Source organism: Dicentrarchus labrax, unplaced genomic scaffold, assembly GCF_905237075.1.
Source record: "Dicentrarchus labrax unplaced genomic scaffold, dlabrax2021, whole genome shotgun sequence".
In the NCBI taxonomy this organism is placed as follows: Eukaryota; Metazoa; Chordata; class Actinopteri; family Moronidae; genus Dicentrarchus; species Dicentrarchus labrax.
The window spans coordinates 17,490,915-17,508,009 of NW_026136720.1; the positions used below are offsets into that span (position 1 = coordinate 17,490,915).

At 41.2% G+C, this 17,095-nt stretch overlaps 1 protein-coding gene across 1 annotated transcript in view; it reads left to right on the forward strand.

The window, feature by feature from the left end:
• The first annotated feature begins 2,427 nt into the window (after positions 1–2,427).
• LOC127353215 (contactin-1a) overlaps positions 2,428–17,095 on the forward strand; it is a 63,636-nt gene continuing 48,968 nt past the window's right edge. Inside the window, exon 1 of the mRNA XM_051382290.1 lies at positions 2,428–2,565. The gene's annotated coding sequence lies outside the window, so the exon portion shown is untranslated. The remainder of the gene's footprint in view (positions 2,566–17,095) is intronic.

A 17,095-nucleotide genomic window follows, 5' to 3' on the forward strand; every position in this document is an offset into this window, starting at 1 on the left:
ACACACTCACCGACACACACACACACACACACACACACACGTGCCGACACACATCTGTCAAGACCAAGCTGTTTGGAGCCTGAATTGTAGGTTTGGTTTGCCTGAAATTGAAAACCCAAACTGTGGGAGGGAAATCACCACTTCCAGTATAACGGCATTATTTCTTCACTACTGTTTCTACCCAAAAAGGCTGTTTACCCTGGGGCTGGGGTGTGTGTGTGTGTGGGGGGGCTGATATGGTGACAGATATCATTGCACTCCTGTTGGATGGATGCTACTTAAAGTGAGAGTGCTTTGTTCTATCGATCTCACACTCTCTATCAACCCCACTCCCCCTTTTTATCATGATATCACCAGGATTATAACCCCGATTCTTATTCTCCTTGCACCCCCTCCCCCCCATCATGTCCCATGTGTATTTGGACTGGTTGAGTGCGGGTGGTGGTGGTGGTGGATGGGTGGGTCGGTGGGTGGGAGGAGGGGGTTTACCTTTGCATGAGCCCCTGTGGAGATCATTGGGGCTAAATCATGTTTACCCTCACCCCTCCCTCCTCTATCTCTCCATGTCCCTCCTCCTCCTCTGCCAGGCAGATAGATGACAGCCACCTATTCTTTCCTCTAGACAGCAGGGTGTTTGCTGTTCCTCTTATCCACCCCAGAGACCGACCTTGTAACAGTGTTATTCACCAGCAGGATCTGTCTCTATTTGCACTGCCGTGTTGTAAGTGGAGTAAAAGTGTTTGTCTGAGGGTTGAATACACCTAGATCTTGGATAAAATAATATCCTTTCGGGCTCTGTATTATGCTCCTGTATTTTCCTCACTGTAACCGAATACTTTTGGCTTGGCTATTTTCTGTGGAGTGACATGTTTTTCTAATACATCCCCCTTGGCGGAAGAAAATATTTTTTTTTATTGTGTATTAACAACAGTTCCCATCTCAAAGGAAACAATACTTTTTTTTTAATGAAAAGTATGAATATTAACAACAGCCTATAGGGAACAAAGCAGCAACAACTTGATATAGAGCTGTAACCTTCATGTAAAGTCAGTTTCTGGTCACATTAAGGAGAACTTCTTTGATATGATACCCCAAATTCATCCAAAGGGGGCTAAGTCCTTCAATTAATTCTACCCTTCTCTTTCTCAAAGATTCCTGCATTATTTATGGGCCGCCGCCACAGCAGATTATTATTTGCTGTGTGGTGTTTACATCCAAGATTTAAATCTAATCCCAGGGGATTGAGATGGTCTCATGTTTGGATTGACATGTAGGCATGGCATTATAATTAGTAGAGGTGCCCTTTTGATATGTGCATGATGCAGGCTGCAGTCACACTCATTTCTCATCCACCCCTGGTGGTGTTTAGTCATGCAAATAGATTTATCTGCTCATGTTTTGACATTTCTTGTTCTGAAACATTTTCTGCTGTGACAAAACACTGGAACAAAATTTAGTTTGTGGTGCTTGGAGCTCTGAAAATGTTACTTCTTCACAAACCTTAATGTCAACATCTTTTTGGGACTCTTTCTCTGAAAGTAGTTCCTAGCTTCAGCTGCTCACAATCCACTGTGTTATGCAGTGTAAAAGTGAACAATAATCTAAATGAGCCTTTTGTTATATTTGTATGCTTAAACAAAACATTGTGTAATCTTTGGTATCACTTACAGCCAATTGATTTTTGTGAGCATCAGGGATAGGGATGTTAACTTAGTTTACACTTGGGACAGAAGTTCAAGGGCAAAACCGTCTTTACTTGACCAAAATAAAAATAAAATACAGCTATTACTGAATGCAGTCAGACAGGTAGACGAAACTAAAGGAAGTAAGAAAGGCAGATAGGTCTAAAAACAGGCAACATACAGAAGACAATGTGGTAAAAAGGTGAAAGGTTGGTAGGTGGAGCAGCCTATATAATACTGGGGCTGATGCTATCAACTTAGTGAATCATATGAATATGATTTACATTAACTTTCATATTGTGGTTGACACATATATTACTGTAACATTAGTCTCTTTCTTTGCATTAAATTACATGGAGCCTCGAGTTAGTGCTGATCCCAACAGACGTTGCATACTTTAAACCTTTCATAAGAGAATACCATAATTCTGTAAACCACCCTTAAAATATTGATAATATAATAAAAAAGTAATTTTAATCTGATTTAAGCCAACCCATAAATACTACTGTATCTAACACACTGAGGCAAAGTTGGGTCATTTCATTTATTATAACGTGTGTAAACTGAAATATTTAAGGTTTTTACAAGCATAAACTTTTTTTTGTTTGTTTTGTTTAAATGTTCCTCTCCTTCTCATTGCTGGGGGAACCCTTGCTGGATGTTAGGAGGAACCCGGACACCACTGTGGGAGCCACTGCTCCTTTGGTCCTGTGAAACAAGCAGATCTAGCGCCCCCTTAAGCTGACAGTCACAACCCTTCATCCAATCCACAGGGACAGGACCGCTGCTCTGTCAGTTTCTTTCCCCGCTCTTGAGCGCCCGGCGATGCGGTGCTGAGCAGGTGTGATCATCGTGAAGCGCAGACATTTGCCCGCTACGGAAGGTAAGGACACTGGGGGGGAGAAACCGGTCATGATGTAGTGAAAAACTGATTGTTTAGAGATCCTTTGCAGAGAACAGCGTTCTGACAGCTGGTTAAAATCAGTGTTGTTTACAACAGACTGAGTGGGATGCGCGGATAGGATGGAGCTTATGCAGCCCTCCGCAATGCAGAATTGATAACGATTTGATAACGAAGAAACTGTATTTATTTTTAGTGTGTGCTATCAGATACAGAGAGATATCTACCGTGTGTGCAATATCTGACTTATCGTGGCGTGGTATGGGGATGATGCTGTTACATGATCTGCTGCACATCCTGGCATGCACTTCCCTCCCCAAAAAAATAATAATAGTCGATGCACAGAGCAGATGCAGTGATGCTGTGATATCTTTCAGCAATATACAGCACATCTGCATTCAACTAATACGTCTTGGGTATTAAATGCAGCATTAATTAGACCACGCCGGAGGCCATAGCCTTATAGCGCTGCACATACCGATGATTCAAACTGCCGCCTGCCGTATAGCCGAGAGATCAAGAAGCACCCGACGACTGTAAACACTTTCATCTGGGGTGGAACTAAAAAAAACGCACGTCCTAGTGTTAGTGCGGAGATGGATTGAGGCGTATAGCTAGACTCTGTCATCTTTACCGGCAGACTGAGCCGGTGTGCTCGGTAATGGCCCCGTTGCAGGGTTATTCTGTCAGCATGTCAGGTGCCGGAGAAGGTGTCATGGGCGCGTCCTGGTCCTGACTCGCCAGAATTGGCTTCAGTGGAGAGAAACTGTCCATGCTACGTGTTGCCAAAGTATGGTCTAGGCGCTGTTATGATATGTTTTTTAATAGCAGTGCACACAGTGATGACATAGTGAAAAGGGATGATGGAGGTTTCAGTAGCTGCAATCATAAGTCATTCAAGAAACATTCCTATTTATAAAAAAAATACACTGTATTCATTGATATTCTGCGTCCATATGGGGGCTCATTGATGGGGAATTGTTAATAATCTCAGTTAATAGCTGCTGTGGTTTTGCTCATGGTGATTAAGCTACATGGTGAAGGCTGTTTTTAACTCAATGTTTGCTTCAGTAATGGCTTTAGTGCGTGGCTTTTAGCACAGTTTCCTGCAATAGACAGCAGACAATCCTTTACTGCCACTTTCCAATGCGGTCTAATGAGCTTGTAATTGTAATTCTCAGTGTGATCAATAACACCACACTAGAAGGGAATTGGGATTTCTTATAGGACTGAATCTGCACGTTATTTTGGATTTTTGGTCTCAGATGAGCATATTAATACAGGTTTATGAACAGGTTAGTTTGTTCCCTAAGAACTTACTGTTGGGCGGGTGTCCCCACACCTGTTACTTGTCAGAGATTTTTCATCAGCTACTATAAAAACGTGTATTTTCAGACAGTCGATTGATAAATGTGTGGCCACTTTCTGCTCCTGGGGACTGTTAATGTTTCTGACCCAGATTTTCATTTCGGCTTTATTTGCAATTTAGTGCCGTGTGTGAGTTCCTTCTTCACTCTGTGTTTGTCCTGACTGAATCAGAGCCATGAATGTGGCACAAAATGTCAGAGGGATTCCATGGCCGCCTGTCTGGTGGAGCACTTTATGAATCTTGTAAGCCTGACTGCTGCTAATGCATCCTGTGCTGTCCTGTGTACACCCTGAGGACAGGCCCTCTCCTTCATGCTAGGTGAATGAATTTACTCTGCTCAGAAGTAGGCTAACCCACTGCGTGCACGGCATAATCTTACATTTTTACCCCCCCCTGCTCTACAATGCAATATGTAATATACTCTATAGAGTTTTGAATTTTGTAATAAGTTGTCCCCTGCCAGCACTTTGGCTGTAGGGCTGCAGTGGCTTGCAGAGCCAGCATGACATGGAACTTTTTACATAACACAGTACCCTGCAAGATATGGCTGTTCTATGATGCATTTCAAGGCTGCAGCCTCAGCCTACATTAGTGTCACAGTCAAATGACTCAACATAGCCGTACATTTACTTCTCCTTTGGTTTGAAGCGTCAGTCACACACATCTGTCATGTATTGAGGTAGACAGGCTAACCCCACTTGAGACAGAAAATAGAACTGTCTCCAACATCCCCATCTCCACTTCAGCATGTAACCCATGAACATGAGTAGGAAGGTGAGAGAGATTGCTTTTATTCATCTGGTGTATGATTTTTTTAGTGCACATCTGTCCAGTGCATGAAGAGTTTTTTTTATATTCACAAAGACAATGATTTTTTTCCCCTTTTTCCCATGTCCTTTAAACATTAATGTCTTATATAAGCAATGTGATATTGGTGCTCAAAGCAGAAGCTTGGATATTTGCCATCTAAGATTAAGGTAATTTTAGAGTAGTTTTGGGGAGATAAGATTTGTTCTCTGGATGTCCTTCCAGCCTTCCTTGGTGACAACATCTTGGGCAAAGAGTCAAAGCATTAGCTGAAGAGAACAAGATAGATTTTGTGTGTGATTTTGAAAAGACTCTAAACTGATTGGCAGTGTTGGCATTTGGAATCAACGGCGCTAGTTTGTTAGGCGCCGTTGGTTCTGTCACACTGAATGCAGTGTCAGTCATGCTGGAGGCAATACGTCCTCCAAACTTGTTTCATTGTTTAAGTGAATGATACACCAAGACGAGACAGCCTATGCACATGAACACAACACGTGCGCACGCACACACAGACACACACACACCCACCAGCCTTTATTGCAGCAATTGTCTTCACTGCGTGTACAAGTGCTTCTCTCTGTCCTGCTGACAAAACATGCGATGCCCTCGTCTTGATGCTTCCTTTAGATTGCTCAGCAATTTACGCACCGGCGATCAATAGCGAGATCCACTAATGGTACGGCAGTGAGGCAGAGACATGACGCGTTCTGTGTTTGCCCGGAGACAGACCTCTCTTCTGTTCATGCCTGAGGACGAGAAAGGGCCTCAGTCCCCATCTGCCATCTTTGGCTGTCTGAATACGAGTTGCACTAGGCCCACCATTGATTCTCCCACTGTGGACTGCTCTCTGCTCCCTGCATGCATGTGACCCCATAGATCTTATGTGGAAAGAATTAACTTAATGGGGAACACCCATAGGCACAGTGCACATTTGTATCCGATTTGTTGATAAATGTATTGTAGGTAGGCATTAAAATCTTGTAAAATGGTGATACTACAGGTTAGAGCTGAGATGATTAGTCAATGAATTGATTAGTTGATTGACAGATAAGTAATTGAGCTATTTTGATTGATTTTTCAAGCAAAAAAGGAAAAAATACCAAAGACTTGCTGGTTCTAGCTTATCAGATATAAGAAATGTTTCTGCGTTTTTGTGTGATGTGATAGTAAACTGTTTGGTATTTTTCTGAAATGTTATAAACCAGACAATTAATCCAGAAAATAATGGGCTGATGAATTGGTAATGAAATGAATGCTTTGTTACAGCCTTGATACAGCTGCCAACATTAGTAGCTAGCTGTATCTTTTAATAGCTGGACTTACATTGTGTAGGACTTCCCTCTCAAATCGTTCAATTAGTCTGATCGACTATGGTTTTGTTGCCTGGGCTGATGTTCTCTTTCTGTGGCCATTGTTTCCTGTTTGAATCTAATGACCTTGAATTGTTGCTCAGGAGGCTAGTTACTTTTATTGCCAGACCCCAAATGAATTGTTATTCAGCTGCACTGGATTAAAGTTGTTTTAGTGTGTGTGTACGCACACAAATGCATGTATGTATGTGAGTGTGACTAACCTAGCTCCAGGACTTGTATCCTCCTTATCTATGATCAGGATAAAGTACAGCGTGGCGTTAGGTTGATTTACACAAATGCAGCTCAATGCTGAAGATAGAAATAGATTCATTTGATATCAACTGCTAGTTTTTTATTTATTTATAGCATTAAAGCTTTTGGAAAGGCATGGAATTCATTTACTGACATGGTAAAAATGGGTTTTTGAAGAAGTGGCTTTATTGTAAAAACATCAAAAACCAATCACTCCTCAATATATGACTTTAAGTGTCTTTTATCGTAGAACATTTAATCTGTTCCCCTTCTTTTTATCAGGGCGATTTTGTTTGTTGATAAAGTGCCTCGGTGACTCGTGGTTTCTCCAGTTTGTCTGCCAAAGTGATGTCTCGTTCAAAATCAGATTACTTAATTTCCATTAAGATAATCTGGACCGGACAAGCAGGTAATGTTCGGATATATCCTGGTATCTCCTCCTGCCACTTGAAGGATGACATTGATCAATGTCATCGCAGAGTTCATGAAGTTCCCTGTTCAGTGGTCTGTTTGGGTAACTGAAGAGTTCAAAATCTGAATTTAAATAATATTGTGAAAAAATATTCTATATTAAGTTATTAGAGAGGTCACTCATTAACTGGGTAAATGACTGATTTACTGAATGATACTTTTATTGCTTTACAGCCATCTGTGTTGGATGATTTTTAAATGTTGAGTTTAAGTTGATGACTTTAAGACGGTTAAATGAACAATTAAAATCTGTAACTAGGTTAGACTTGACAGGTTTTCACTTCTTCTCTCTGATTTGTCACTTGGTTTCCTGTGGGATATTTTTAGATTTTACAATCAAAGTAAATCTTTTGGGATTTATGGACTCAATTAGAAGAAGATTAAAACTGTGTGCCCTTCGCTTGCTAATTTCTGTTAACAGCATGATCAGCCTTTTTAATTTTTTCAGATAATATTTGACTTCCTTCAGTACAATGTCAGCACAGAAAATTGTTTGTTTGCTTGATAGCAGGGCAAACCTTATCTAGCTTCACTGGGATGCATTCAATTTCTGCAGTAGTATCAAGAGTTATTTGCTCATCAAATAGCTAATTGCCTTTGGTTGTTGTTAACCCATACTAAAGAGGTTTGTATTAATGAAGATAAGACGTAAAAATGACAGTATTGCAAGGTTAACAAGTTCAGAGGACAGTTTTCCCTAATTAAGTAGTCAATTTTGAGCATCTTATTTTGAATGGGTCTTAATTAAACTACTCCTGTGTCAGATTACCCCTTGTGAATTTGTTTAACATTTCACTGAGCAGAAATATTGTGTTGCACACAGTGGACTGACTTCTCACATGGGAGTCTTGAGCCATCTGTTTTTGCACCTACGTACAGGCAGACACATTGTTTACAGAGCTGTTGAGAAGCTGTGCAGTCAGACAACACTATATGTTGCTATTTTGGTCCTGTAAGAGACAACTTTCAATTTCATGCAATTTGAAAATCAGTGGAGTGTGTATGATTTATTCCCTAGGATTTGAGCCAGTGAGTACTGCAATGTAGGAAACTTCTACAGTTGTTTACAAGTGAATTCCTCATCTGGTTTTGTTTGTTTCGTGGCGGTAAATAACATATTGTGAAATCCAGATCATACAAAAGACAGATGTTGTTTAGGTATAGCTTTTGTTTGGAGTAGATATTTTGGATGAGAAAGGTTGGAACAGAAATTATCACCGTCGCCTCTGGTGAAACCTTAACCAAAAAACTGTACACAACTCCCCTAGGGATGGGATGATATATTCCTGTATTGCGATCAAAAACACTCAGATTAATTTGATGTGGTGAATTTCCATTATTGTAATAATCATGAATCGAGATAATCGTAAATATCCTCACGTGGCTTGACTCGAAATAGCTATCATCAGCATACAGTCCTTCTAAAATAAAGAACAAGGAGATGAGGTGCCTATCTGTGATGCAATAAATATATGTGCTTCTTAACATTGAAAGTGATTCCTGTAGGTTTTACTGCCACTTTAAAAGTATGAAGTATATTTTCATAAATATCGTGATAATATCGCAATTATTTTGACCTTAGCATCATTTTATCTGTATCCTTCATCATCGATATTCTCAGTAATTGGCAGCATTGTTTTGGATTTAATCCTATTTAATCTGTGTTTATCATGGGATTGTGAAAGCTTACTGTAGTTTCAACGGCTTGCACTGTTATCTTATAGCGTCGGGGATAAAGAACAAGCCCGATGGTGCAGGGTACTGTCCAATTAGGTACGAATGCGTCTTCCTTGTTGGGGCCAAGCCACTCTTGGGGCCTTTGAGCAAGGGTTGTTGCTATGGTGCTAGTGTGGGATCACATGTTCATCTACATGCTAGTTCAGCATCCAAGCCTCCCAAGGATAACCACACTCCTCTGCTTATACAATCACCTTTCATGTATACTGTATGATGTTTTTCTCACTAAGCCAGCATATGTTGCCTCACAGTGATGATGCATGCCGTGTTTGACAGCTCAACCCTGTTACTGAGATAGCATACTGAACTGGAGTTCTGAACTCCTCACCGGTTGTGCGTTGATAATAATAAATGACTGAGGAGGTCAAATGGGTTTCTTACACTAATCAGAAAACGTCCTTGGTGAGAAGCACACTAGTTCTTTAGCTGGTTGACCTCTAGCCTTCTGTGCAAGGGACTGTATGTGTGAGAGGTGTATGGATAGAAGGCTAATCGCAGAGAGAACCCAAAGGCGAAGGCCTCCTGGCACGTGGAGCGAATACTGAAGCTCTTGGGAAGCCTCATTATACATTTAGGGGCGTCCTGTTTTCCCTCGCTCTGGACAGCTGGACAGCTAAATTGTTTGTGGATCAATAGTTTAGCTTCCTACTGGCTCCACAGAGTGAGTGAAGTGCATTTAAACCCAAGAAATCCCATTACGCTTGGCAGAGATGGGAAGCATAGCACTAGGGGCCTCAGCAAGTGCTATTGCTGTACCAATTATTCAATCTCCCTGTTTGTTTAGACCACCCATAGTCATTTTACTCTCGTGTTATGAATTTTTTTTCGATTTTCATTTTCTTTGCTAAGCAATTTCATCCATAAATATACCATGATATTCCCATATAGTTTTGAAAATAACGCTATATGCACTGTATTTTCAAACCATTCATTGGATGTTGTAATGAGTGACTGAAAGATCTTCACCAGCAGGATCGATTGAAAGTCTTAAAAGTTGAGTTGTGCTCGCCTGCAAAGAAACTGATTGTATATTAATGCTGCTTATTATGACTGGAGCCTTTCTGCTGCCTGTCTGTATTGATTCAACACTTATTTAAAATGCCTGTTGTTTTTAGTTCAGCTCTTTGGCTATGTAAAAGGCAGAGAGACAAAAGGGGCAGAGAGAGAAGGAAGGGGGGTTCGGGGGTATAATGAGAAAGAGAAGAACAAAACATTTGGAGCTCTCCCTTCATTCCTTACATCAGTGTAACCAGAAATAAAAGCTGTGGCTGGTGCAGACTCTGGGCCGTGGGCCGCCGCTGTCCTCTCCTGGCTCGCTTGCTGTGCTGCCGGTGTATTTGTGTTTCGCTGGTCAGCCTCCGAGATCCTGGGCCCAAGGCTGCATCTCAACATGAAGAGCCCATTGATGTGGGCAACATTAGCATTCGGGGTAGGCGATCACGACAAACAGGTTGGTTTCCCATTTCACACTAACAAACCTGTTCTCTCTGGATTCTCTCAAAGGGTCTCAAATCAACCCTCTTGTTGCATAGCTAATGAGAGAGGATAAAAGAGGTCAAACAATGCTTATTTAGCCCTCTTCAGTCCAAGCAGTGGTCTCTTTGTAGAAGGCCACGACTTGCCAACTGCCACGTCAGGCCAACACTTTTTAGCTGGCGTGACACTGTCACATCTGGCTCACAAACTCACAAGGTGATGTAACTACCTGCGTCATGTTTTCTGTAGGTGCTAGTGGGACAATACACCAGCACTAATAGCTTCCGACAAACTACCCTAAAATGTCCCCGAACAAAAGTTGTTCTTTCTAGTTGGCATATCATTATTCAGATCTGAACCCGGCATTCTGAGGGAATCTGGCTGACTTATGCATGAGACTTGTGCACTAATTATGCTGCAGATTCATTTGAGGCTCAGTTTGTAGCTGCAGGAGCTTCTGTTGCAATCTGCTAATTCATGGTGCTGACATTATTCCCACAATTTTACTTAGCAACAGAAAAATGCCCCCAAGAAGATGTGGCTAATATTACCCCATGAAACATAACAAGTTCGATCTTGGTGTTTACCATCTCTGGCTTTTAATTATCATGAGTCAGACTACTGCTCGGGCAAGTCATCCTGATGCCAAGAGGAAGGGAGGTGGTAGGGAGAGTAAGGGAAGCCAGCTTCCTAATTACGGATCTTTTTAATCTACCATTGGACATTTCAGTGTCAGTGTAGAGGAATTTACATGAACAGTAAAAAGGCAGATAATGAAGATGTGAGTGAAGATACCACCCTTTTTCTTCTCATTACTGGCCGTCTAGACTGAAGGAGGTGCCAGCAATCACAACATCAATTCCCTGCCTGTCTGAATAATAATTATCATCCCATGGAGGAAAATAAGCCGTCCATGCATATTAATAGAGTGTTTGTGCAGAGTTCAGTGGGGCTTCGCAGTGGACAGCCTCCATACTGTACGTGTGGGCCTCGTGCTGACATGTGTCAGTAGTACAGCGGCCAGTGTCACTGGTTGGATTATTCATAAAGGAGATGTAATGGCAGTGAGTGAAGGAAAGGGCATCCAGAGGTGAATCTGACTGGGAGAAAGAGCACTGAATATTTTTTTTTTACATTGCTCTTTTCACACACACCCCCGCCTTTGTGGTACTCTTATCTGCAACACACAGCTCCGCTCATGCTCCACACACAGGGCCATAGTGTGTGGAGGACAGACGGAGTGAAGGGCACAGCGTCACAGTCAGGCAAGCACACATACACCCTCTACACAAACACACAAACACATGCACAATGGATAGAAAGAGGAGGGGTTGTACTTTTCTTAATTCCCCTGCAACAGAGGACAACAAGACAACGCAAAACAGGGCTCTTCTATATGAGTGAATGGGGATGGAAACCACTCCATGTTTAGAGACTGCTGAAGTACTTAATGTTATTCACATTGACCCATGACCAATCAGATTATGATTTGACTCCAGTGGAATGAAAGGTGTAAGCCTGTAATTAACTGTATATATTAGGCATCAATCTAAATAATTTAATCAGTCACACTTTCTCACAAAAACAAAACACAAAACTGGGAATATTATCATGGAAAAAAATAGTAATAAGTAAGTTATGGTAAGTAATGGTGAATATTAATTAAAGGAATAATTCAAAATTTTAGGAACACACAGGTGCCTACCACCTCCAAAGCTCACCAGTTAACACAGTATATCTTGTACAAAAAACAAAGTGTAAAATTGACAGTGTTTTATGGATTATTTCTTGGGTCGGTGCAGTGACTTCCTGCGGTGTTGTCATCACTGTGAGGTTGTCAGGCAACCAGGAGAGATGCCAGACTACCTTTGGACAGAGCCGGGCTAGCTGTTTCCCCCTGTTTCCAGTCTTTATGCTGATTTAAGCTAACTGTCTCCTGGGTCCAGCTTCAGATTTATTGGACGCCCTCAAGATGTCAAATCCTTTAAAAGCAAGACTGATATGATATCATTTTGCAGTTATGTTGTTAAGTCTATGAAATATGAGATCTGAATATTATAGGTTATTTGATTTAATGTAGTTTGTAGTTGCAGATCGCAACTCCTTCACTTCTCCCTCCCCATCCAAGAGCAAAGGAGAAACCTTTTAAAGCCAGTGTTTGGTTGGACCCTTCTGCACTACTGTAGAAACCTGCCGGTTCAACATGGAAGGCGACCTGCGGCGTCTGTAGATATAAAAGGCTCATTCCAAGGTAACAAAAACATTACGATTCCTATATTCAGAGGATTATACACTAATGCGAACATAATTATGCATATTATATTCCATTTGTGCCAATAGATCCACAGTGGACCTTTTTATCAGAGTAATTGCTGCTAAATTAGGCAGCAAGAGTCATCTTCTTTTGAAAAGTCGATGCTTAATGCCTTATTTTTACTCAAGCACTGCCATGAATAAAATCCAGCCTAATGTAGGTGAGAAGGCCCTGTGAGTACTCTTAGGGCAGTCAAGCAAAAGCATCTGTTTGAAGCATAACATATGAAAAGTCTCTTAACCTAGTTTAGCTTTCTTGCTGCAACTGGAGGGAATGCAAGCTTGATTGGAAATGCTGTAAACCGTGTCGCTGTGTGGGTTGTTGTCAGAGCTGTGTCTTTAACAGCAGTTGGACTGTGCGCAAACAGCTTCATAACAGTGAAAGATGATTTTCCTTATGTAAAGTCATAATCTTGTGATCTGAATGCCAGAACGCTCCCACACATCTGTATCTCCTTACGCTGACACAGCCAAGTAATGTTATGATGTACCATTTTTGTGTTTGAAGATTTCAGTTTGTTAAAGGAACAGCACATGAACCTAATCATAGTGGCAGCATTACCTACACAGTCGGTTAATCACAATCTAGCTTTGTGATATAAGCACGCTTTTCAAATACATCTCCCTCAGTTCTTTTTCTGTTGTTTAAGTGGGCACCTGTTCTGTGTCATGAGCCATGATCACATGGTGTGACTTGGCTAAGAGGCAACAGATGACTCAGGTTTTTGCCCAGGCTGTGTTCATTGTCAGTCGGCACACACACTGCTCTCCAACAGGCTGTCTGACTGTGGCCATGTGCTCAGCAGTAAACACAGGTGACTGAGTCTGTTAACATGGACACTGTGTTCCGGATATGAACGTATATGATGGTCCAGATAAAGTTTTTATCATCTTTGCAAATATGACTGCCAGCGAATTATCAGATTTTTTTTTGTTAATTCAAAGAAAACAACCAAAGAGAAACAGTAATTGGGATAATGTGTTCACATGCTGTAATATATCAGCAAATATTAGCTTGTCTCAGCTGTCATACTCAGGTTTCTGGCAATCCGACTAAGATCTCATGCTGACTGTTTTAAATTGTGGCTTCTTAAGAATCTTGAGTGTCAAATAACAGGAGAATATTATTTTTCGCATAAATGCACCCATTGATAGAGACTGTGGAGCTTGAAGGGGCACAAGTGGTGGAGGAAGACTTCCCGATGGGAAGGCATGAATATGCATGGTGCTGCTTAAAAGCACTGGCACAGACTAATACTGTATGGCAGTCAATGGATTCACAGGGTAGGCTTTGTCTCGTGTACTTTCAACTCTGGAGGAGGTTTCTGAGCCTCTTGTTTGAACTGCACAGCCCTAGAGTGCCACTGCAGACATCTCTAATCTTTCTTAAGAAAATCTTTAAATCTTATAAATGCAATACGAGGTGCCTTGTTTTGGGTTAATCATGTTTCCTCGCTCAATACTTAATTACTTATTTATCAGAAGGATCGTAGGGTGTTTACATTCCCCTACCCAACTTGGAATTATGATATTTCATTTGGGATTCATTGAGGTTGAGTTGGTTTAATGAATCACTAAGTCATAGGTTACCAAAGTAAACAACTCAGCATGTGTCTTGTGTACCACACATCTGTAAAAATGCCCTTTTATGGTCCAGATGTATTCTAGACAGGCACCAACTGTGTTCAGAGACTTAGTAGTGGGACATTTGTTTTTCTCCTTTTCATTTCATTTCCTATCATCCATCCACATCTGCCTTGGAGAGAAATTTATAGGAAATAGGAAAAATTTAAAGTAAACAAGAGCTTCCCGTCATGTTCTGAAAGCTGCAAAATGTGCAATGCTGCCTTTGGCAATAGGGCTGCTTTTTCATCAAAGCTACAATAGAATTGGGAGTTAACAGCCACAATGGCACCCCCAAATTAAATTACCAGTCCCAAAGCTTCAGCATGTCCAGTGCATGCATGAGTCTGCTGTCCCTGTCGGCCTTTCCCTTGCTTCTGTTTTCCCCTGTTTTTCTGCAGTCTCTATGTATCTTGTTGGACAGATCGAGACACATTGTTCTTGTATACAAATACAGCAGGAAACTTAGCACATAATAGTGTATATATACTAGTTTAGAATCTGAGCAGTAAAAGTATGGGGGCTTGCTGTATAGTAGCCATTTGAGACCATAGTGTAATGACTGTGAACAACAACAAGGATATTTCTTCACGGCAAGAGTTTGTGCTGACTCCAGTGCAAGCAGAGAGCTTCTCATAATGGGGAAGACAGTGAAAGGACAATGGTAAAATGATGTCCAGGGTGTTTTTTTGTTCAGCAAAGTGGAAAAGGGGAGAAAAAAGCACAGGAAGAGGGGAAACTTGCAACACAAAGGAGAATTCTGATGATATTCTATGTGTTTCTTATTGTCAACAAATCCCATGAATATACTAAAACCAACAATAAATCGTTCCTACAAACAAGTAGCCTGAGATACAGATGTGCTGACAAATTAAATAAAAACACCTGAATGAATGAGTGGAGAAACATGACAAATGGCCATAGTTCCATGGGACACAAGGGGTCATTGAATGGTTTGATGAGAATGAAAATGATGTGAATGAATTGAACACCTATAGGAGAACAGAGATGGTTGCAGGGACAAGAAAGTTGGAATTGGATTTTCCTTTAAATTGTCGACCACATGTAGCTTTTTCTCCTGTTCTATACACCTCCATTGTTGTCCAAAAGCAGAGAAAATAAACACATAAATGAGCCACACCGCTGCACTGGATGACGTGTTCTTCTATTATCATGAACATAGGCACTGTGGCTTATTTTGAGTCTATGCCACATATTTTTTGTCCAGAAAATACTAATTAGTGAACTAAATCCACTGCTGGAAAGCTATATTTACTCCTATTTATGTGGTGATTGCCAACGACTACAGTAAAATTTGTAGCAATGAAACAATAAAATAGGATAGGATTTGTGACCAGTTTTAAACGCTTTTGTTTTTTGTTTTGTCTTTTGAATTGGCTTAGGGCGTATTCACACAGGCTGCGGTTTTCAGAAAGTATTGACATGGTCAAAGCATTGGTGGTTTCTGTCTTTCCATACACATTTAGTGGGATTTGTCTTTGTGAGAAACGGAAAATGGGAAACATAAGCACTGACAACAGCACTGGGAACCAGGCTTCTTTTGTGAATCATCCTAATTGTTCTGTTGATCGATAGCAGCAGTGATACTAAGGTATTAGTACAGTAATAAATCAGCACTGTGCGATTTATCTAACCTCCCTGACGTAGATTTACCCGAAATGTACTGACAGACACGAAGTGAATTGATTAATAAGTGTCAGTGATTGGCTGGTGTCTCGCCCACAAAGACGTCGCTGTATCTCACAGAATGCAGTGAAAGCATCTTGTTTGGCCTGTGACCCTCACTGACTTATATTGTGTCTTAATGGTCATTATATTCTCATGTGCTCGGACGCTACATTTTTCTCTGCCATTTTACAATCAGTAATGCTGGTGGTGGAAAGGTCCACTCAAGTGTTGAGGCTAGGAAACACTGCACTCTTTAGCTGACTCGCACTTACAGTGCAGTGCACACATACTGCTTATTCACACACGCACACATCCACCCACACACTCACTCTGGAGTTGCTGGGTTTCTCTGACAATGCTGAAGGAAAACTCCGAAATTAAGCAGTGTGTGGAGGAGAGGCTTGTTTGGTTTGACTGTGTGTCAGACCGCTGTGGAGGAAGGTAGAGATTACAGCCATTACACACATACAGTAGCTCTGTGTCTGCTAATAGTTCCCACTTCAAGACTCCTCTGCTGAAATCTTCTCACCTGCAGTTTGTTCAAACAGTCTTCTGAGCAGACATGGATAATGAAGACAGGATAGCCCAGAGGAGAGATGTTGCTTGTGAAGAGGAAAGAGAGGTAGTGGGCAGGTAGTTTGCGATGGACTCCGCTGTCAGTGATTAAGCTTCGCAGTTATGATTATGATTATCAGTTCCCCACTCTGTTGTTAGAGGGGAAGAGATCATGTTTGTTTGTATTTGAGCATGTTTGCATTTGAGTGCTTTGCAGAAAGAAGGAGAGAGAGCGGGGGAGAGGGAGAGAGTGTCAAATCTCCAGGACAGAGGGAGACACAAACATGGGACCTGGCTTCTGTGTGGTGACCTTGTTTGCTAATTAAGTGTCAAACCTATTTTTCCACTCCAGAAAAAAAGCTCATATCTTAGGACTGAGATTGCCAGAAGGCGATGGGAACAGTCGCCACCGTTGGCTGGCTCCTCAGGGTCTCTGTCTATGTGTGTATGTGAATAAAAGTCAGGGGTATCATTAGAGATGCTACTGTATGGGGAGCCCTTCCTCATGAATACTGCATAAAGCTGTGAACATAGATGTAACAACTCAGTATAATGCTGCAAAAATGTCACTGTTACTGTCACAAGTATTGGCTCCAGTACTCTGGTTCACACAGGCCCAGTTTGGCTCTGAATCCTTGCACAAACAGTAAATTTGTCACATGGAATACAACTCATAAGTAAAGTTGATATAAATGAATATTGTATAAAAGATTCAGTATGGCGTGGGTTTAGTTATTATAATAGGTTCTCAGGTCTTTATGGCAGCATTACATTAAGATTTTTGTTTTTTTAGTTTATTTGAGTGTTCTAGCTCAATGAACAGTAACTACTTGTTTGCTCATTATAATCATTGTCAATCAATTGATCA